Source organism: Monodelphis domestica, chromosome 7 (assembly GCF_027887165.1).
Source record: "Monodelphis domestica isolate mMonDom1 chromosome 7, mMonDom1.pri, whole genome shotgun sequence".
NCBI lineage: Eukaryota > Metazoa > Chordata > Mammalia > Didelphimorphia > Didelphidae > Monodelphis > Monodelphis domestica.
In genome coordinates, this window is record NC_077233.1 from 187171418 (window position 1) to 187195638 (window position 24221).

Here is a 24221-nt window from a genome sequence, read left to right on the forward strand (position 1 = left end):
ATTCCTTCAATTATTTAAAAAACATTATTCTGAAAAATAGTCCATAGGTTTCACCGCACCGCCAAAGAGGTTCGTGGTAAGAAAAGGATAAGAGTTCTTGTTTTAGAGGCTTCTAATATTACTCTAACTCTTGCATAAGTGAACATTGTTTACTATTGCTTTCTACAGATTCTCCTACTCTTTCATTTTCCTTCCCACCTTGTTATCCTTTTCTTCCCTCTCTTATTTTTCCTCGCCAGTTTATCCCATTGCCTGAGACTGTATCTTGGAATGGAGGAAACACAGAGTTGACATTGAATCAAACAGAGGAAAAGAAACCTTCCAAGTTTCAGGCCATGATGAATATATCATTCATTTAATTTGTGTAATTGTATAACACTGGCCTTGTCACCTATAATGTGATAAGAAGAACCTCCAGGGCAGGATGGGGTCTGTGCACCTGCCATGCTCAGCTCAGCACCAGGCCCAGAAAGCTTAATCAGGGCTCTTTCGTTGATTGACTGATTGATAGGACTTATTTCCCAGTTTGACTGTCAGGAAATTATTTCCATTTCCCCTGCATATTTCTCATTCAGAGGTTCAGGCCTCTGCTTTCTCAGCTTTAAAGATTATATTGTATCCCAGGAGAAGTCTGGTGTTTAGAAGAATTGTTTTTTGAATTTGACCAGAAAAAAGGAAGTAAATATTGCCTGCTTTTCATAAGGAAGTTCACCTTTTTAGCATGACATTCATCTTTTTGTCTCTAGGATGAAAAGCCCTTTTCAACATCATCACTGCTTTCAGAGCCCCTAGAAGGTGCCCATCTGGTGGAAGAGATGAGCTCAGACAGTTGAACTCTTCTGTAACTTCCCCTTTCTCTTACAATTTGCTAGTGAGGGAGGGTGTTCCTTCTAGAGAGTTCCTGGTGGCTTTCATGGATGCTACTCTCACTGATGGCTCATATTCTTGGTAATGGAATAAACCAAACAAGATTATATCATCTGGGGATACCTTTAGTATAAAGTCCAGAATGAGGGGGACAATAGTGATAGGAAATGGACTTTTGATTTCACTGGTGAGGAGTTTCCCTCTACTGGTACCTCTTGGCAGCTTCTCTGCAACTTACAGTCTTAGATCAACTGAAATAAAGTAAAATAATAGTTGTTAGGCAATGAACCCAGTATTGAGCACATGGTCAGTGATATAAATGCTTCACTTCTCCCCTTACCTGTCTAGAAGACTGATTTTATACAGGGTCACATGGATAGTCCAAGATTTTTGCTGGTCTTTTTTTTTTTGGGGGGGGGGGTGGAGTTCATGATCTTACCTATACATTGAAGGTCAGCTCCACTCCTCCGGTGAATGGAATACTCTCCATGGGTTCTTGTGGGTGCCGAGTACATTGGATTGTGTTGGATTCCACTCCACTCCTCCTCTGCTAACTCCCCTGGGTGTGCTTGAACCAGTCTGGTCCTCGCATTCTTCTGCATATTCCAGGTTGCTCTTCTGCATGTGCTATACTAGTCTTCTGCATATTCTGGGCTGCTCTTCATGCTGACAGTTCCACTGCTCTCTCCTCTTTCCCCAGTGAGTTAGGTCCTTTTTGCTGTCCTCTCTGTTTTCCGTGGCTAAAACCTGGCTTCACTCTATCTCTTTTGGTTCTGTCACCGCAAAACTTGTTTTGAGGAATTCTTTATTTTGGAGTTGTCTGCAGGTGGGTTTGGACAAGCTTGGAGCATTTATTACTCCACCATCTTGGTTGCCAGAAGCAAAAATCCATGACTAGTTTATGACAAAAATGGGAATTGAACCCAGGTCACATTGGTTTCTAGGCCAGCAATGCTGATATACCTCTCAGGGGAGGTATTATTGCTGAAATAATTTGACCTTACCAGACCACATTTAAGGTACTACATCCAGTTCTGAAAGCTATATTTTACCAGGAAAATTTAAAAAGTATTCAAAAGGGGCAACTAGATTATAAGGGAGTTTGAACATCAATCTATATGTGAGAAGTATTATGAAATAATACAAAGATAACATGTTTAGAATCAGAGGACCTACAGGCAACTAGATTGAGAATCAAGACCTAGAGGTGGGAGGTTCTGGGTTCAAATCTGTTCTCAGACACTTCCTAGCTCTATAACCATGGGCAAATCACTTTACCTCCACTGCCTAGCCCTTAGTGCTCTTCTGCCTTGGAACCAATATACAATATTGATCTTAATGAAGAAAATAAAGGTTTGAAAATAAAAGAATCAGAAGTCCAAATCCTGCTTCTATCATGCACTAACTGTATGACCTTAGGCAGACTCCTTCTCTAGGCATTAATTTCCTTTTCTGTAAAATGAGGATTGGACTAGATAGCCTCAAAGGTCTCATCCAGGCCTACATCTATGATTCTGTGAGGGTCTAGCAATGTTTCCTCTGCCAAAGAGGAATGATTGTTGTCTTCAAGTATCTGAAAAGCTTTCTATGTTTTTTTAATGTAACCTACTTGTCATTACTTAAAATGCAGTAGAATTCTGCCACAATTATATGCCTCAACTTATTTATCCATTCCCCAAATGATGGGAAGCTCCTCAATTTCCAGAGGGCTTTTTTTGCCATCACCATGAGAGCTGCAATAAATATCTTTGAACGTATAGATTCTTTTCATTTTCATGAAATTATGAAGTGAAATGATCAGAACCAAGTGAACATTATATACAGCAACAGAAATATTGTTTGAGTAACTTGTATATGTCTACCTCCAGAGAACAAACTGATAAATAGAAATAAGCAAGACATAGTTTATATATACATATATATCTTTTAGTCCAAGTGATGCCATTTCTAGAGCTGGAGGGAAGGGGGAACTAACTGGGGATTTTAAAATATAAGGAACAAATAAATAAATTTAAATTAAAAAAAAGAATCTTAAGAACTTTCCTGGAAGATCAATTGAACTAGTTCTGCTTGACTCTAGAGAACAGAACTAGGAATGAAGAATGGAAAGTGTGCAACTAGATTTAGGTTCAATGTCAAGAAAAACTTTTTAACAAAGTGCATTTGGTTACAAAAAAAAAGAAAATGCAATATAAATAGGGGTACATTTTTTGTCTGTTTATGAACATATAGATTCTTTTCATTTTCATGAAATTATGAAGTGAAATGATCAGAACCAAGAGAACATTATATACAGCAACAGAAATATTGTTTGAATAACTTGTATATGTCTACCTCCAGAGAACAAACTGATAAATAGAAACAAGCAATGATGTTGTTGGTGTAAGTAACTTCTAGTGAGAAAAATCCTTCTACCAACCAAGTAGATGCCAACTGATCTGCATCTTACAGTGATGCTTCCTGGGGTGTGAGAGCTTAAATAATGTTAATATAGCCAGTATGTGTCAGAGGGCAGGTAAGTGGTACAGTGTGTAGAGTGCAAGGCCTGAAGCCAGGAAGATTCATCTTCCTGAATTCAAATTTGACCTCAGACACTTACTAGCTGTGTGACCCTGGGCATGTCACTTAACCCTTTTTGCCTCTGTTCCCTCATCTATTAAATGAACTGGAGAAGGAAATGGCAAATCACTCTAGTATTTTTGCCAAGAAACCCCCAAATGGGTTCACAAAGGGTCAGACAAGACTGAAAAATAACCGAAAATGTGTTAGAGTCAATTCTGGAATCTATCTTCTATGCCATATTGCCTCTTCAAATATGTATCGCATAATTATAATACTTAAATCTATACAAAAGTAGATTGTGCTACTTCACTGGATATATTCTAGTAAAGACTGGATGACTACTTGTTTACAATACTGTAGAAGTGTTCTTAATTGGATGTATATTGAACTAGATGGATTCTGGGGTAGGTCCATAATAGCTCTGAAATTCTGTGATTTTATATAGTATTTGAAAAGCTATAATAGAATAAGGAGTGGGGAGAGACTTTTGCTACATTATTTCAGAAGTTAGAATTAATAGCAAGAGGTTGAAATTATTAGAAAGTGGGGTTTTTGTTACAGCTTAAAAAGGCTTTCTAACAGAATATCTTATTCAAAACTGGAACAATTTCTATTAGGAAGTAAAGAGCTCCTCATCACTGGAGGTATTCAAGGGCTGGTTATGTATCAAGGACAACTTCAAGATACTTTCTACACTGTGTGGTAGGTTGGATAAAGTGACCTGTAAGTTCTACTACCACTCTAGTCATCTACATGATTTGGTTCTATATCTTCTGGGTTCTCAGGAAGATCTTAGATCTGGTCAGTGTATGGCAAAGACCTGTGAGAATGCAACTCCCTCGAATGGATGTCCCTAGGAGATTAAGGTCACCTCACAGATTTAGAGCCCGATGAGGCCAAGAGAGACTAAGTGACTTGCCCAGTCAGAATTCAAACCCACATCCTTTAACCATAAGCCCTTTCTACAGCAAGGTTGAGACAAGGACCATATTTCCAGTACTCTAAATAATTTTAGAGTTGCACATCCTAAATTTGATTCATTTAGGAATATATCCCCAAATGTTACAGGACAGATATTTTATTTTTAATGATCAAATGGAAATAAAATGACTGCTGCTTTGAGAATGCTCTTGAAATAACAGGAGATACCTTGGGATGATGCAAGATCCTTTTTGAGAAGCAAAGAACACTTATAGATGGAAGGGACTTTAGAGATCATCTAATTCTTTTTTTTTTCCAAAAAGCAGACTAAGACCTGGAAAAGAGAAGCCTCTTTCCTGAGGTCACATAGCGACTTATATGGAGTCCTTGGATTTAAACCAAAGTCTCTTCATTCTCCAAATCAGTAGTCCTTTGCTGTACTATTCTTGAGCCTTATTGAGTGCTTCTTCTGGGTAAAATATTATGGTGAGGGTTGTTCCAGGTCCCCACCTGGTTCCCATTATAGGAACTCATTATCCAGCTAATGTGCCCCAGAGTACTTAACATATAGGGAATATTTGACTCAGCTGGCATGCTCAAGCAATAAAAATGTATTGTTAATTAACTATTATTTCTTAATTATCATTACTATGTACCAGGCACTGTGCTAATCATCAAGGATTTGAGGCAAAGGCAAAAACTGTCTCTGCCCTCGTGGAGTTTGCATTCTAATAGAGGAAAAACCCTAAACATAAATAGATACACAAAAATGCATATAAAGCAGATAGAGGGAATCCTTAGATAGGAAAGAGCAAGTGGCTAGCAGGGTGAGGCTAAGAAAGGCCACTTGCACAGGATGCCCTTAGAGATGGATTTTGAGGGAAGCCAAGGTTGCTAAGAGACAGAGGTCAGAATGGAGAGTACTACAGCCATGGCAGACAAGCATTGATATCCATGGAAATGGAATATGGGGCATCGTGTTTGAGGAATGGCAAACAGGCTAGTGCTACTGGACAGTAACAAGTAAGAACAGGAAGAATGTATAAGAAGACTAATATTCTAGGTCAGACCTAATCTAGACCAGACAAATGATTCAGTCTTGAGGATTAAAATTCAATGAAATACTACTCTAGGACCACTCCAACTGTAACCATAAATAAAATAAAAATTTAAAAATAATAATAAAAATAAAAATAAATAAAAAGCAATTTATTAAGTAGGAAACTAATAAACTTCAAAGTTAATAAATACAAAACTCAAAAGTTTATTTGCTAACACTACCAGTATGAGAACTCAGAAAAAAAATGTATTTAGGAGACTGTAGGAAACCAAGGTGTATTATCTGAGGCAGGTAGATAGAACTCTGGGTCTGGAGTTAGGAAAACATGAGTTCAAATTTAGCCTCAGATCTTTAGATTTGTGTGAACCTGGCCAAGCACATTAACCTCTGTTTGCCCCAACTTCCTCAGTCATAAAATAGGAATAATAATAGTATCTATCTTCCAGTGTTTTTGTAAGGTCAAATAAGAATATATTTGTAAAGCACTCAGCATGGTGTCTGTCACATGGTAGGTACTTAATAAATTCTTGGTTTACCTTGTTACCCTCATTTCCCACCAGACTGAACCTCTTGCATTCAAAGTAGTCTGTTTCCTTGTTAAACAACCAGTCTAGTTTACTTGCAGAAATCATGGCTTCCCAATATATAAAATGCTGAATAAATAGCTAGAGAAATGAAGAGAGAGAGCAGAAGCAAAAAGGGAAATAAGGGGGAAAGAGGTAACTAGCCTGTACCCAGCAGGGTGTTCAAATACAATCCTGCTATCTGCAATGGATAAGCTTGGTTGGTTTTCTTCAGTGGCAACCAACAATGCCCATTCAATATCCACATAAAACCAATGAAGCTCCTATCACACCTGGAAATATAGGAAGGGAACAGTTTGTAAAAGACCTTCAATGAAATAAATATTATATTTAATTCTTAAAAGAATAGGAACCCCTCCTTTTCCATCAGTGCTTCCATGGAGGGGGCAGCTATGTCTTCACCAGCATCATGCCTTCCTTCAGACTCCTTATGAGGCCTAAGATCATCAAAAGATTACCAGTAATTCCATCTGGCATCAGTCAGACAGATATATCAAGATCATAAGAAACTGGCATAAAACAAGGAGTCTTGATGCCCAATATTAGTTATAGAAGCAACAATAAATAAAACTCATGTTACCCAGCAGATTCAGGAAGTTTTTGGTGACCAGTGTCAAAGAGTTAGAAGTGCTCCTAATGTGCAACAAATCTTACTGCACTGAGATTGTTCAGAATGTTTCCTCTGAGAATCAGAAAATCATTGTTGAAAGAGCAGCTCATTATGCCACCAAGATCACAGGTGCAAATGCAAGATTGGGGAGCAAAGAAAATGAGTAAATGCTTTGCACATTTTCAAATGTTAAATAGAAGAAGGAGGAGGAGGAGGAGGAAGAGGAGGAGGAGGAAGAGGAGGAAGAGGAGGAAGAGGAGAAAGAGGAGAAAGAGGAGAAGGAGGAGGAGGAGAAGAAGAAGAAGAAGAAGAAGAAGAAGAAGAAGAAGAAGAAGAAGAAGAAGAAGAAGAAGAAGAAGAAGAAGAAGAAGAAGAAGAAGAAGAAGAAGAAGAAGAAGAAGAAGAAGAAGAAGAAGAAGAAGAAGAAGAAGAAGAAGAAGAAGAAGAAGAAGAAGAAGAAGAAGAAGAAGAAGAAGAAGAAGAAGAAGAAGAAGAAGAAGAAGAAGAAGAAGAAGAAGGCAATGACAACAAAGATGACAAAGACAATGACGCCGACACTAGAGCTTATTGAGTAATGTGGTAACATGCTCAGACATGGTTGTAAGAAAATCATTTGGCAGCTTCATGAGGGGTTTGAGGGTAGACATGATGTTGATGAAGATATAGAGGTCCCTTCCATGGAAGCACTGATGGAAAAGGAGAGCTTCCTATTCTTTGGGAAGGTGGATTGGATTGGATTAGGGAGAGATGAAACACAGAAAACAACTAGTAAGCTATTGCAATATTTGCTACTTGGTGTCCTGGAATGCAAGTAATGCCAGCAGATGGTTATATTGGGGGATAACAAGAAGACTGAAGCAACTAAGTAGCTTTGAAGATAAAGCACCCCACAGAGTTAGGAGGAGTTGAGTTTGAATATTCCCTCAGAGACTTAATTGTATAACCCTGGGCAATTATTTAGCTTCAGTTTCCTCATCTGCAAAATAGAAAAATAATGGTTCTTACTTCCCAAGCCTTTTGAGAGGACATATATATCTATATATATACATATATATATATATATGTATGTGTGTGTATATAGATATAGATATACATGTATATACACATACAGATACACACATATACACATGTATATAAAGTGCTTTGTAAACTTAAAGGGCTATATAAATGTTAGCTATTATTCCCCTGCTCCCTAAACTGTATACCCCTAGAAGAAGCAACTCTCTAAATGGTAAAAAGTTTCCAATAGCAAGGAGCAGGAAAGAAATTATATATATATATTTCCCAGTCTGGCAGAGAGTCAGTTATCAGCATTAGATGTATTTGGGGATTTGAGTCCCCAGGTATCAAAGCCATAGGTTGAGATTTTGTCTGTGGCTATGGATTATAAAGAGAAAAACTGCACACATCATTTCTCATCAGAAATGCTGGTGAAATGACTTCTTTTCTAGGAATGTATCTATCATCAGAATAATCCACATCATCAGAAAATTTCTAAAGCCAAAGAAAGTTCACTCGGCTTTCATATAGAACCCATCACCCATGACCCAAGATCTTAAATGAACATGCCTATCAGAAAATCTGCCTGTCAGAAGCTGCTACCTTCTGCTCCTGTCTGTCTACACCATTTTCACCTCAGTCAGATAGTATGTGTATTCACACCTACAGTAGGGCAAAGATCAACCTGGCTAGGATTGATTCTTGATTCAATAGCAGCTGTATTTAGGAAAGTGCCTCATACATCAGCATACTTACTGCTGGAACCTGTATCTACTATTCAGAGACATCTGACAAGTCACTTAGTCTTTCTGAGCCTCAGTTTCTCAATCTGAAAAATGAGGGGATTATATTAAATGACTGTCTTCCAGTTGTCAATGTAAAGTTTCTTCTAGATCTCAGTCTAGGCTCCTGTAACCCTATGATCTTATGATATATTGGATTCCAAAGAAGTTGCCTACTCTGATCTGCTCTACCATCCAGATATTTTAAGTCTTGTCTGTGGTACTGTCTAATTGGTCTTGCTCCCTTGGCTTTGGATCCAAGGCTCGAACTTAATCACCAACCTCTGTGCCTTTCCCCAGACCAGGCCCCCATGTAGGCCTGTTCATAATCCTTTGCTCCAAGCATCAGATGATACTAGAAAACTGCCTCTTCAGCCATCCTTGGCAATATCCTAAGTTATCAACTGACATTCAGCTGCCTTCCAGCTGTTTGGAATCATTATATTTTGCCCTCTTTCTGACTTGGCTCCAACCAGTTAGTCAATAAACATTTATTAAGCATTTTCTATGTGCCAGACACTGCACTAAATGCTAGAAAATGGGCCCTAATATTTCAAGATGACAGGATTTGCAGGAGGTATGGGGGAGGGAAGCCTTCTGTCCCAAATAGGGTAGGACCGCCTTGATTCAAAACTGAGTTTTTTACTTTGAAAAAGAATAGCACTCTACTGACCTTCTGAGTTGGCAGGGTCTTGACTATAGAAGGTTTACTATTTTCTCTATTTCTCAAGAAGGCAGAGAGGGGAAGGCCAGTATTTAAGCAAGGATGAACATGGTTATGTCTAAAGTTGGTAGAAATGGTAGGTGGGGCCTGAAGACAAGTATTTCTCTTGATTGTTCTTTCCTTCTGGTGGAAAGGGTGAACAGAAACTTGGCTCTAATCTTGGCTCTGCTTTCTCTACCTCACAGAGAGGGGAATTGAACCTTTTAGGCCCTACATGCTCAGTTTTAACTCTCTTCATTCTCATCTTTTCAGTCAGTAATATTGCTCTTCTAAAGAACAGAAAATTGATCAGTAATCATTTTCCCATTCCCTCTTCCTTTCCCTCTTTTGCTTTCTCTGTGCTTGGAGAAGGGATGCCCAAGTGGCTTCATGTCAAGGAATGCTCAGCTTGGCCAAGGATAAGTATCTATTGCCATCCTCCTTTCAAAAGTAACTAGGTGGGATGAATATCTACAAAAATATAAATTGCCCTGATTAACAGAAGAGGAAATAGAATACTTAAATAACCCCATCCTAGAAAAAGAAATTAAACAAGTCATAAAAGTACTCCCTAAGAAAAAATCCCCAGGACCAGATGGTTTCACCAGTGAATTCTACCAAACATTTAAAGAATGATTAATTTCAATACTATAGAAACTCTTTGGAGAAATAGGCAGAAAGGGAGTTCTGCCAATTTCCATTTATGACACTCCTTTGGGGCTGATACTTAAAGGAAGAGCAGGAAGAGCAAAAATGGAGAAAGGGGACCAGACAGATTCCTTAATAAATATTAATGCAAAACCTTTAGATGAAATACTAGCAAGGATATTACAGTAATATATCACAAAGACTATATGCTATAATCAAGTGAGATTTATACCAGGAATTCAAGACTGGTTCAATATTAGGAAAACTATCAGCATAATTGATCATCTCAATAACAAAATAAACAAAGATCACATGATTATATCAATAGATAAAGAAAAAGTTTTTGACAAAATACAACACTTACTCATTAAAAATAAGAAACTAAAAAGTATAGGAATAAATGAAGCTTTCCTTTAATGATAAGTAGTTTTTATATAAAATCATCAGCAAGCATTACTTATATTGGAAATAAGCTAGAAGCCTTCCCAATAAGATCAGGAGTGACGAGTGGGTGCCCAATATCACCATTGTTATTCAATATTGTACTAAGAATTTTACCTATGGCAATAAGAGAAGAAAAAGATATTAAAGGAATTTAAATAGGAATGAAGAAACAAAATAATTACTCTTTGCAGATGATATGATGATATACTTAGGGAATCCTAGAGAATCATATAAAAAACTAATTGAAATAATAATTTCAGGAAAATTGAAGGATATAAAATAAACTCAAATAAATCATGGACATTTCTATATATTACCAACAAAGCCAAGCAAAAAGAAATAGAAAGAGAAGTTCTTTTTAAAATAATTGCAAACATTGTAAAATTCTTGGGAGTATCCTTGCTAAGAGAGACCCAAGAACTATATGAACACAATTATGAAAGTTTTCACACAAATAAAGTAAGATCAAAACAAGTGTAAAAAATATTGATTGTCCATGGATAGACCAAGTCAATATCTTTTTAATTCTACCCAAATTAATTTACTTATTCAATGCAATCCCAGTCAAACTACCAAAGTATTATTTTATAGAGCTAGAAAAAATAATAACATAATTCATCTGGAAGAAAAAATTAAAAATATGTAGAGAATTAATGAGAAAAAATGAAGGAAGATAGCCTAATAGTATCAAATCTCAAATTGTATTACAACTTGGTAATCATCAAAACAATCTAGTATTGGCTAAGAAATAGAGTGATGAATTAGTGGAATAGATTAGGTATATAATACTCAATAATAAAAGACCATAATAATGAAGTGTTTGATAAACCCAAACATTCCTGGTTTGAGGATGAAAACTTACTATTTGACAAAAAAACAGCTGAGAAAACTAGAAAGCAGTTCAGCAGACTACTATCTTACACTGTATACTAAGAAAGGTTGAAATGGACATGTATCATAAGTAAATTAGGGAAACATGGAAAATTTTACTTGTCAGATCCATGGATAAGGGAGACATTCCTAAGCAAACAAGAGATAGATAAAAATTACAGGATATAAAAAAGGATAACTTTGATTAAATTAAATTTAAAAGGTTTTGTACAAACAAAACCAATGCAGCCACGATTAAAAGGAAAACAGGAAACTGCCAGGGGAGTGGGGTGGATTTTACAACAAATTCTTCTGATAAAGTCTCATTTCTCCAATACACAGAACTGAGTAAAATTTATAAGAATATGAGTCACTCGTTAAATGATAATGGTCAAAGGATATGAACAGGAAGTTTTCAGAAGAAATCAAAGCTATCCATATTCATATGAAAAAATTATTTTAATCACTATTGTTTAGAGAAATGCAGATTTACTTCGAGCTACCACCTCATACGTATCAGGTTGACTAATATGACAGAGAAGGAAAATGACAAATTTTGGATTACATATAAGAAAATTGGGAAACTAATGAACTGTTGATGGAGTATGAAACTGATTCAAGCATTATGAGAACTCTGCCCAAAGGACTATAAAATGATGCCTACCTTTTGACCCATCAATACTACTACTATTAGGTCTATATTCCAAATATATCAAAGAAAAGGAGAATCTCTATGTACAAAAAATATTTATAGCAGCTTTTATTGTGGTTGCAAAAATTGGAAATTGAAGGGACATCCATCAACTAGGGAATGGCTGAACAAGTTGTGGTATATGATTGTAATGGAATACTACTGGGCAATAAAGATTGTTTCAGAAAAACATGAAGAGACTTATATGAGCTGACACAAAGTGGAGTAAACAGAACCAAAACATTATTTATAGTAACAGCAATATTGTACAGTGATCAACTGTGAACCACAATTATTTTGAACAAGGTAGTGATTCAAGATAATTCCAAACAAGTTCTGATACAAGTTATCTATCTCCAGAGAAAGAGCCCATAAAATCTGAATGCAAATCAAGCCATTCTTTTTTCTTTTCTTTTCTTTTCTTTTTGTTCTGTGTTTTCTTTTCCAATACAGCTAATCTGAAAATGTGTTACATATGACTTTACTTATATAATCTATATCAAATTTATTGCCTCCTCAAAAGCACAAGAGGAGGGAGAGAGTAAGAGAATTTAGAACTCAAACATTTAAAAAAACAAATTTTTAAAATTTTACATGTAATTGAGAAAAATAAAATGAAAAAATAACTGTGTGACATATTTTTAGAATTTTTGCTAAGAACTCCATTCTTACTAAATAGGAGTGGTTTTTTTATAGATTTCTATGTTTGTATGGAGGTAGAAATTTTCCCAGATAGTGAATATGTTTGATGGTTCCCATCAAATACCTTTCTCTGCCTCTTGAGCAAAATTGTGTAGATTTATTCAGTGCAGTTCAACCTGCCAAGTGTTCTGGTGGTCAGTTCTGGCAATGATTCCTAGGGGAAAGGACTATTGGTTCTTAACAGATTTAAAATGCTGAGACATCACTAAGAGATAATTGGTGGAAAGATGAGGGTATTCAGGTAATTGGTGGAGAAAACCAGTCAGCCTCATTAACATTTAGGTTTTCTGGTCCCAGAGCCTTTCCTTGCATATACAACCTGCTGTTGCCATATCCTAGTATGAAAATATCTATTCAACTAAACTAGAAAATGAAGAAACTGGGGCATATGAATGGGGATGTGCCTTACCTAAGGTCACATACACAAGAAGTAACAGATATGAAACGAAGATTTAGTGCTCTTTCCCTAGAGGCTACCTTGTTTATTCTGAAAATGCTACAAAAGTGTACTGAAAATCAGGAGAGGAGCTCAAGTCCTAGTTCTGTGCCCTGGTAGCTGTGTGCCCTTAAGAAAGGCATTTAACTTCTCTGAACTTCATTTTCCTCATCCTGATAAATGAAGGGATTGGTCTGACTGAACTCCAACATACCTACCAACTCTAATATTCTACAATTCCAGAATACTAAGTTGCTCTACTTTGCAGAGTTGGAAATGAAGACCACACTAAATTCAAGCCACAAAGTACATAAGTACAAAGTACATAACAGTCCTACTGTACACCTAGCACTATGCTAGATATTCTCAAAGAATAATGAAGAATCCAAAGATATGATCTCTACCCTGAAGGACAATCATCACATTGAAGTTCAAATCAGTTCAAATGGATCTACTATGAACTCATGGACATAGAAAGTACCTATAAAGATATAGACCACAGCCCATCCATGTTTGCCTATTTTTAAAACTCTTGTCTATGTCCTCCCCTATGTTCATCAAAGAAGGTCCACCCAATGTGGTGAGGGCCTTGTCATTTTTTTTGACACTACACGAATGTCAAATGGTACAAAGCTGTCTAATACTTTTATCTCTCAATCTTACTGCTTAATTAGCCCATCTTCTTTTTAGTTCATAATGTGTTTGATGTCATCCTTTCCTTCTCTTCTTCTTTGTAATTCCTTGACTCCAGTGAATTATAACCTATTTATACCCATCATGTGTCTCTTCATTGCCTTTTGGGTGAATCTCAATTTCAGTTTTTGAGAGACCCACTTTCTATAACTCTGGGCCCTACAACACATTGGAAAAATAGTGGCCTCAAGAAGATGGAACTTTGGTTCATTTTTTTTAAAAAATCTTTCTTTTTCTCAAAGAAAATCCTGCCTTCTTTTCTTGTTCCAGGCTGTCTCAACCCCAAACAATTCCTATTAATAGAATTCTAAAGACAGTATATAATTCACTATTGAGATGTATGGCATGGATTATAAATGTCTCTGAAATTCAGAGAAAGGAAGGAGTAGTAATCATGGAAGGCCTAATGGAAGTGTAAGCCAGGGTCAAGCCCATTTGTATTCCTTTGAGATAAGAGAAAGTCTCTCTTTGAATAAAGCCAGGAAGAGTATGTGCCTTCTCTCAATACACTTAGCCAGAAGACCATAATCTCTCTTCTTCCAAGTTCCTAACAAAGGCCCCGCACACAGGTGAGGAGGATCTAGTAATCATTCTCTACCAAGGAAAAGAGTCTTCTAATAGGCTTGAGTCCCATGGTATAGAAAAGTTAGATCCTGAAAAATAAAATTCAGAGGAAAGGCAAAGATTAGCTGGAAATCTTTGAAAAATGTGAATTCATGCTAAATGGAAAGGTTTGTGAAAAGGAGTCAAATGTCAGTAAATCAGAAGCAGAAGTTGGGCTGTTGGTCTCCACAAGAGCTGGTATTTCTTACTTCAGAGAACTGAGTTCCATTGTTCTTGTGTCCTGTTCCTTCAACATATCTAAGTTGCTTCAAGATCTAACCCTGATCACTTACTACAAAAACCCTAAAGATCGAGGTCTGCATTTTACTGCCAGTTTTTTCAAGGAGCAGTTTGGTTGCTATGTGCTCTCCCTTGGAAAGGTGAGTGTTATTCTTCCTGACAGCAAAAACAACTGCTATATACAAAAGGAAATTGACTGCTTAGATAAGTTTTGCTCCATTTTCTTGCTCTATTTTTTTCTTTCCCCAATCACAGTGGCTATCCCCACTGGAACCCACCCAGACCTCCAGAGTTGCCATTGTCAGTCTGACTGCAAAGCCAACAGGAAGCCCCCTGGTAATTTCTCTTTCTTTCTCCTTTCAAGCCCTCCCAATTAGATGAACTTTAGTTCAAAAGGAGGGGAAAAAGCCACAGAAGGGACAGAGACCTATTGCTATGAAAAAAGCAGAGAAAACCTGGTTCTCTGAAATATACCTTTTAAAAATGTTTCTTACTCTACTGATAATGAATATTATTAGCTCAGCATTGATTCCTTCCCAATTTCTGCCAGCAGAATTTTTATTACCTGGTTTGCTTCCCATCATTCTCTGCACTTGCCATTCACACTCTCACAGGCTTTAAAAGGTTATATGGGCAAATAGCACTCTATAATTCACCCAAAGTCACAATCATTTCCCTTTCATGTAACCAAAGCTCCATAAATCAGTTAAGCCAAAGTGTGATAAATCATCAGTCTTTGATCCAAAGCCCAGTGCTATTGTGAAAGGGGACTTTATTAAGTTTCTAGACAAGGACACAAGGTAGAATTCTCTGGTCTTAGATGGCCACCTTTCCTGGCTGCACTGAACTTGCAAGATGGGAACAAGCCACATTGTATAGGCTTTGGTCCAGAAATTCAATTCTGATTGAAAAGCAACAACTGGTGGCCAATAGCAACTGTCCAAGGTGCTGGTTTATTGGGGCTTCTTCATTTAGCAGTTAACAGAGGGCCTCAGGGGCTTTACTATTTGGCTCTCTATGAAAATTTCTTCTTGCTTCCCCAAGCTAAGCATCTCTAATTCTTTTTAATCAATTCCAGAATTGTCTCCAGTCCCTTTATAATTCTGGTTGCCATCATCTTGGTCTGACTTGTCAGTATCCTTCCTGAAAGGTAAGTCACCGAACTGACTAGTTTTGTATTTGATTTCAATTCCAATTCAAATATTCCAGATTTGACCTCCACTATCATCTCCTTTATGTACACCATGTTTCTGCTAATGCAGCCTAAGATAGCTCCTCTGGTTGCCATGTCACATACTCCACTCATACTGAGACTGCTGTCTACTAAGACTTAAAAGTTCAATAACCCAGAGGGAAACCAGATGAGGAGAAGGGCTGAGGGAGAAATCAAATAACTTAATTGGTTCATTTACAAACTTGGGAGGTTCACTAGGCCACTCAATTCCCCAGCCATGTAAATATTGTAAGTTTACCTGGGCACATTTGAAAAAGGAAATGGCTTCTTTGTTAAACCCTAATTGTCCAGGGGGGAGAAAGAGCTTTCAGATGAAAAATCCCCAACTAACAATTGCCTCTTCAGGGTATTTGTATTTTTATGATGTACATGGTACATACTGTTATGCATGGCCTGATGAGGCATTGTAGAAAGAGCTGGAAGCATGACAGAGAATTTGCCTCAGCCTTTATAGAGAGAGCCAGGAAATTCAGGAGCCTGAAATCTTCATTCTGTTATTCACCAGAAAGAAAACTAGGTGGGCCACCTTACCCTATCCAGAAGGGATGGTGACACTAAGGGGTGGAGTCAGCAGGAAAGGACCTCTGTCCTCCATTTGGAAAAGCCAAGCTCCAGAAGTTCAGCCAGAAAATGCTTCCACAAAAATCCTTCAATAATTGAAAAACTCACAGAGGCAGCTGATGTACAGGGGTGCCCTTTTAGTGCCCAGGCTATTATAGATTAAATCCTTCCTTTTTAATAATTAAAAGTCTTGGATATAAATAATGTCTGGCACTATATAGAGATATTTAAGGAGTAAATTTGTGCCTGTTTACTACCATAAATTCTCCTGAAGGGTAAGCCATGACCTTCCTCTGTGCTGTTTGGGTCTGGTGAAGTGAGATCTGTGACAAGTAATCTAGCCCCAAAGCAACTATAGAGGAGGCAAGAAAGTCACCACCTCTGAGGATTCATCTTACAGTCATGCCCCACATAAGATCATAGATTTAGAGCTGGAAAGAACCTTAGGAGCTATCTACTCTAATCCCACTCGTTTTTATGGATGACAAACTGAGGCCAAGAGTGATTAGGTGACTGGTCCAAAATCTCAAAAGTAGTAAGTGACAGAGCTAAGTAAGACAGAGCTAAGTTTGAACTCACATCCTAATATTTCTCCCCTGTACCAATATATTTTCATGATATCATTTCTAAACAAAACTCACTAGGGTATCACAAAGCACTTGTATAATATTCACTGTGACATTAGGCAGGGCTGTCCTTCCTTAAAATCTCAGTTTCCTTCAAAGATTAAAGTTCCATCCTCTACTTGAAGCATTTACAGACTCTTCCCAGTTAATAGTCCCTTCCTCCCATCAGACCCACAAAATTACCTTGGTTTTATTTTGTATATGTCTTATGTATAATTATACTCATATACATTGTTCTGAATAGGACATAGACTGGTTAATGGCAAAGAGAGTCTCCTTTGTGTTCATATCCACAGTGCCTAGCACGTAGGTAGTAGGTACTTTAATAAATGCTTGTTAATTTATGGATAGCAGAGTATATAGTAAGTTGTAAAGGCACTAGCCTAGAATTCCAAAGACCTGCATCTTTTCCTAGTATTGCCACTAGTGGGTTAGAACCCACTAATTGTGTTTGTGTTTAGTTAATTTTTTTCTGAAATTTTTTTTGATTTATAAAATTTTTTTTCTGAATTTAAACACTAAGAAAATGGGCATTTCTAAAAATAGAAAACAACTCTAATACATGAAAGTATAAGCTTTAATATGTCCAGCTTGCTATTTTCCCCAATAAAAAATAAATTCAATTTGTAGCTTTCAACTTTCCAATTCACTTCTAGTTTTCAAAGCTGTCCTGGTCATCTGTAACTCTTTCTGGCCTTTCTTCAGTTTTCTTCCATGTATCTTTTTTAAAGATGCCTCAATGACCTCTCTCCTTCCCTCCCCTCCCCCCCCTCCTTCCTCTCTTTCTTCTCTGGGCTATTTTTCCCATTCCTCTCTTCCCTCTTCTCTTTCTCCTCTCTCACACTCTTCTTCTCCCATCATCTTTCTCCCTACGTCTGCTCTCCTTCTTAGAAAAGAATACAAATAAAGCCCTTAAAACAAATGTGCATAGTTGAGTAAAGCAAGTTCTATTCCAAAACAAGTTTCCTACATTTTTCTATCCCAACCGCTTTTCTTGTTTTCTTTAGTCTTACTGGATATAGGCCCAGTAGTGGTATTTCTCAACCAGTTGAACTGCGTTAAATCTTATCTATAAAATGGGGATATACTAGAGAAGGAAATGGCAAACTTTGCCAAGAAAACCTCAGGGATAAAATGTCCATGGGAGTCAACACAGAATTGGACAGGATTGAACAAACAAGTTATCATTAGAATGTAAGTCCCTAGAGACCGAGGAGTGTTTTTTATCCTTTCTTTATATCCTCAGTGCATATCACAGTACCTGCTACATAGTAAGTACTTAATAAATGCTTGTTCATTGAGTATTTTACTCCTAAAAATTCTCTTTTCTGAAAAAAAATGCAAATAGTAAGTTGAAACTCAACATTTCATATTTACACACACATATGCACACGCACACACACACACACATGCACACACATACACATGCACACACACGCACACACAATTCTTGAAAAATATCAAGCAAGGGGCAGCTAGGTTCCTCAACAGAAAGCCAGGCCTGGAGGGTGGAGGTCCTGGATTCAAATATGGCCTCAGATACTCCCTAGTTTTGTGACCCTAGGCAAGTCACTTGATCTTAATTGCCTAAGCCCTTATCACTCTTCTGCCTTAGTATTCATTCCAAGACAGAAAGTAAGGGCTGAAAAAAAACAAAACAAAATAAAACAAAAAAACCCAAGAGTAGTAAGCAGAGCTGCTAATTTCCTCTTCTACATGCATAATATTGTATTTTCACAGGGATGTAGTTCCGGTTTTTTCTTGGCCCTTGGGGAAGCCAACAACTTATCTGGGCCAGAACCTAATTAGCCGAATTTCCCTACTTTGTTGCCTAATATCTCAGCCAGTACAATGGAGAAAGAAGCTGAGCTAGGATAAATAGGTTCACAGGTCCAGGGGTGGATGGACTGCCAGGACCCATTTTCAAACTGCTTCATGTAGCTTGGCAGCAAGCCAGGGCTCTACAAGTTTCTATTTCTGTTGCAATAAACATATGAAGCCATTATTAAGGTGTTCTTTTAACAAAGCCTTTGCCTTTAAATAACAAGTACATTTCTCACTTTTTGTCCCCTCCTCTGACTTCTTTTATAAAAATCCAGTCCTTATGTCTTCCTGTTTTAAATGCTGAAATCCCACTGAGAACATACAAATAAACGCCCCAGTCAGGATCCAGACTGTTTCTTAGGTATCACAAATTGAAGGGTTCACCCTGAACCCCAAGTTATTTAATAGGGTCCTTTGGTGACTAAGGAATCTTCTTTGCATTTAATTAGCTCTCCCCCACCTTAGCGGAAACTAGGGTGGAGACAAGAGATTTATTTGTCTCTGAAAGCTGAAATTTAGAAGGTGCTTACAACACTTGCAATCCTTCAGTAGCACAGGAACAAGGGAGTTTAATTCTTAGTTCATTTGAATTATAGTATGAAACTATTAAATAGTATGTGTCTTTACCTGAAGTGAGCTCCCCTGGATCTTAGCACTCTTTATTATTGCCCTTTCCCCAACAGTGGCTTCAAAGTGTCCCACGGGGTTCATAACCATAGGAAGCAGAGCCTCTCTCCATTGGGAGGCAATATCCTGAACTCTCCACTGCCCCTCTCCCATTGGGCCCGGTGTGCAAGATTCTCTCAGTCAACATATATTAAATATTTGTCATGAGCCAGTCATGGTACTAAGTACTAAGTGGGGATACAAAAAAAAGATAAATTATGTTATAACAAGGAAACAATGTATAAATAATTAGGTACATATAAGAGATATTCAGACAAGAAAATAATATAAGAAGGGAAGACACTTGCACTAGTAGCTTAGAGGACTAGGAAATGCTTCTTAAGGAAGGAAGGAAGGAAGGAAGGAAGGAAGGAAGGAAGGAAGGAAGGAAGGAGGGAAGGAAGGAAGGAAGGAAGGAAGGAAGGAAGGAAGGAAGGAAGGAAGGAAGGAAGGAAGGAAGGAAGGAAGGAAGGAAGGAAGGAAGGAAGGAAGGAAGGAAGGAAGGAAGGAAGGAAGGAAGGAAGGAAGGAAGGAAGGAAGGAAGGAAGGAAGGAAGGAAGGAGAGGGAGGGAGAAAACAAGCATTTATTTGATGAGATTTGAGCTCAGATTTGAAAGAAGCCAAGGAAACTAAGAGGCAGAAGTGAAGGGTAGAACATCCCTAGCCAGGGGGGGCTACTAAGCTCTGCCAACAAGGTTTTTATTTAACAATTGAATTGAATACATATTTTAGTGATTATTTTTTATCTTTATCAATGCCTTTTGCTTTTACATTATATATATTTATGAATGTTTTTTTTCTCCTGCTACTGAATGAGGCTTCTTCTGTAACAAAGTTGTACTGTTATTTTTAATTAAGCAAAACCAAACTTTGCTTTGACTGACCCATATAGGATATGTAACATTTCACAGCCATAATTCCTCTCTCTCTAATAGTTGGTGGAAAGTGCAAATTCTCATCTCGTGCTTGTTCAATATGGTTTCATAGTATTCACCTTTACTTTATTATTCTTTGCATTTACATTGGTATAATTATTGAGTAAATTTTTTCATGGTTCTGCTTAATTCATTCTGTAGCTACTTACACAAATTTTCAAATTTCTCTAAATCTCTATATCCATCATTTCTTAAGGCATAAAAATATCTTATTACATTCATGGACCACGACTTATTTAGTCATTCCTCAATCAATAAGCAACCATTTTGTTTATAATAATAATAATAATCATAGCTGGCACTGATAGCTCACTTTAAAGTTAGCAAAGTATTTTATGTAGGTTATCTCACTGATCCTCACTCCAAATCTGTGAAGTAGATGCTATTATTAGTCCCTTTTCACAGATATGGAGACTGAGGCTTAGAGAGGTTAAATGATGTGCCTCTGGTCATAGGACCATTAAATGTGTGAATCAAGATTTGAATTCAGGTCTTCCTGACTCCAAGTCCAACATTATCAATGACAAAACCTCTTTCTTCTTTGTTAACATCAGAAGTTCTAGTGAACATATTGTTTGTACATGGAGCTGTTCTTTTTGTTAGTGTCCTCTTCAGGTTAGCTACCCTAAAGTGATATCTCTGGGTCAAAGAGTATGGATATTTTAGTCAATTTTTTCCAATTAATTCCAATTGTATATGCTTCAGTTGAGATTGCCTAGGGTTCTCTTATTGATCAGATGATTCACTGCTCCACAAACCTTCTATTATCAACCTGTTTTTCCATAGTCTGAGGGGACATTTAAGCACCCCAGGTGTTAAAATGGTTGGTGGTGTGTCCATATATTCCATATTACTAAGATAAAGCATTAGGGCTGTCCCTCCCCCATCTACACAAGCCCCCTGACCCCAGCCTGCACATTGGCCTTATGTAACATTTCTTCTCCCTTCAAGGCTACCCCTGACATTCATTTTAACCTGATTTCACCTGAATAAAAATGAAAATTGTCGGCGTGAGGGTAAAGGTGGTGAACACACAGCACAATTTGTCCAAACTTCTTGGGACAATGTTGACCAGCACTTTAGAGGAAGGAGAATCTCTTCTGAAAACTGGAAAGGACTAACATGAACAGACTTTCTATTTGCTGGTTATGAAGTGTTTGTTATCCAGTATTTCTCAGTCCTCAGAAAAATGACACCCAAGCTTGACTGGGTTTCTAGAGGCAAACTCCCCTACCTACTATGACCTCCTGGCATTACCTCCAAATGATCATCCCAGAGAGATCTACTATCTGCTTCAGGTCCAGGCAAATTTTGCCCTCCCTTACTGAGACCTTCAAGATCTCCATTCAGTTCCTAAAAAGTTAATTATATCATGAAACTCATCTGAACCCAAGGAAAAGCTACTGCCTCAATTTTCAAATGGCCATTCTTATCCCCCACTGTGCATGAGGCCCTGAGATCCCCATAACTTCAACTCTCAATTAGAAATAATGAGGTTTTTTCACTGGCTGAAAAAAAGAAATTTCCATTTAAATGTTCACTATGGGATTTTAGCCACCCTACCTACCCTCAACCCTTCTCCCTCAAGAATAGCAAGCCTAAAGGTTGAATTAGCAATTCATCTTTTAAACTGAGATTACTTTATACACATTCAATTTAGACAGAATAATAATTATTTTGTGCTAAACACCAATTGCATTGGATGCATTGATGGAAGATTAACAACACTGGAATAAGTCATAAGAGGGTAATAGTTAATTCTGCCCAAATATGAAGGAGAATCAATGAAGCATCATACTAGCAGGGGAAAGAGGAAGGGTGGAGAGAAGAAAGAACAGAAGGGTGAACAACAGGAGAAAAAAAATCAATTACTATGTCATGGATGAAATGTTTTCTAAGCCCCAGCCCTGAATTCCAAATTTCTTTATGAGAACATTGTGGAAGAAGTTTGCATTAAGTCATCAGATGGAGATAAACAGAAAATCATCCTTCTGCCCTCTGTGCCTTCCCATCACACCACGCCCTCCAAAAAATATATCTTAGAAATGTAAATTCAGAGGAAGACAGGCTGGCGACAGCAAAATGAGCAGAAAGATGAAATGTGCCCAGCTCCTCCCAATTCTTGGCAAAGATCAGAATTACTCTGGAGGTCAAATGTTGTAACCCCTTCTGAGGACTAGGCTTCTGTCCTATCCTGCCATAGGAATTTGATGTCCATGAAACCACATCTGCTTCCCCTAGGCCTATCGTGCAGTTGAGGCATCCCCCAAAATAGCAACATGAAATTACACTTCATGGAATTCCTTCTAAGTGCTTCTCCTGAGCATTTTAGATAGGATACAGTAACTGGAGACAGATAGCACTGGTACTTAGAGTGTGTAATGGGCCAGGGAGAGGGAGATTTGAGATTATTGGTCATATATGGAATAAATAGCCAAAGAAAAGCCTGGAGCTTTAGTCTTCCTAGTAATGACAAGGAGATTGAGTAGGTGATGTTTTCAAGTCACATATAACCAAAGCATTAACCAGCAATTTTTGTGAGTTGATCAATTGCCACTAAACATATCCAATGTAAGCTTGGGAAGTCAATGCTACATTGATAGATTTGGGCAGGGAGGATACACAACAGTGCTTAGGGAGCTCTTCATCCAGTAACTTCTTAGTTTAATTATTATTGCTAATTAATCATTAGATTGTAAGTCACAAAGAAGATGTCAATCTATTTTGCAAAGAGGAAATATGGTTCTAAGGAAGAAGTACTAGCTTTGAAGTCAGAGGACAATGGCTCCAAATTCCAACTTTGCCATTTAACAAAACCTGTGTGATCTTGGGTAAGTGATTTCACTGTTCTCATGTAGTTTCCTTATCTGTAAATGAAGAGTTATGGCTAGATGGTCTCTAGGGTTTCTTACATTTCCTAAAAAATTCCTCACCAGGAGTTCCCCAAACCAAATAAATTACTTCTGGTCAAAACAAAAAAAAATGTAAGAGTGAGTTCTTATTTCAGTCTTGTTAAAGGACTACCAGTGCTACCAGTGACCTCTAAATATGCCACCCTGAGGCAAAGATCTGATAATCTATCTCTAAACATGATACAAAAAATGTAGGATTTAACTAAGACTATACATTAATTCCTGGTCATAACTCTTAGTCAGCCCTGCATTTGGCTTTAATTTAATTTTCTTGTGACACCAAAGTACTTGTTATTGTCAAAGATATCCAGAATGAGAAAGAATCCCTTTCTTCTCCTCTTTCTCTGTCTGCTGAAATCTTAATCAACCTTTAAGGTCTAACTCAAATCCTACTTCCTCTATGAAACCTTTCAAGTCTAACCTAGCCCACAGTGACCTCTGCCTCCTCTGGGCTGGAGCACTGAAGCATTCTAGTCCTTTGTGTCTTGACTTTTTATATAAATACATAACTAATAATAGTATAATAGCTTTGGCACCTCAAGTGGAGTCATAAGGTTCTAAAGGGCAAATTTATATAGACATATTTTATATATATGTACAGACATATTATATATATATACATATATATATGTATTATATTCTGTATCTCTCTAAGAGCCTTGCACAGAATTAAGAATTAAGAATTATTCTTAGGGCCAATATTTGAGCAAATCATTTAGCTACTCTCAACCTTAGTTTCTTCATTTGTAAAACTGGGATAATGATAGCATTTAACTCACAGGGTTGTTGTGAGGAACAAATTAGATAATTTACTTTTAAATTTTATTTATTTGTTTGTTACATTAAAATTACCAGGTATCTCCCTTCCAGCACTAGAAAAGACATCATTTGACAAAAAAAATATATGTATATATAAAACTATGTCTTGCTTATTTCTATTTATCAGTTCTTCTTGGGAGGTGAACATATACAAATCATTCTTCAAACAATATTTCTGTTGCTGTATATAATGATCTCTTGGTTCTGTTCACTTTACTCTTCATAATTT

General features: G+C 37.3%; 1 protein-coding gene and 1 pseudogene across 2 annotated transcripts in view; one reads left to right on the forward strand and one right to left on the reverse strand.

The window, feature by feature from the left end:
- The window catches only part of SHISA9 (shisa family member 9), a 484462-nt gene that overhangs the window by 245419 nt on the left and 214822 nt on the right, over positions 1 to 24221 (reverse strand). The gene's annotated exons all lie outside the window — the stretch shown is intronic.
- Positions 6404 to 6771, forward strand: LOC130455564 (60S ribosomal protein L32-like; annotated as a pseudogene).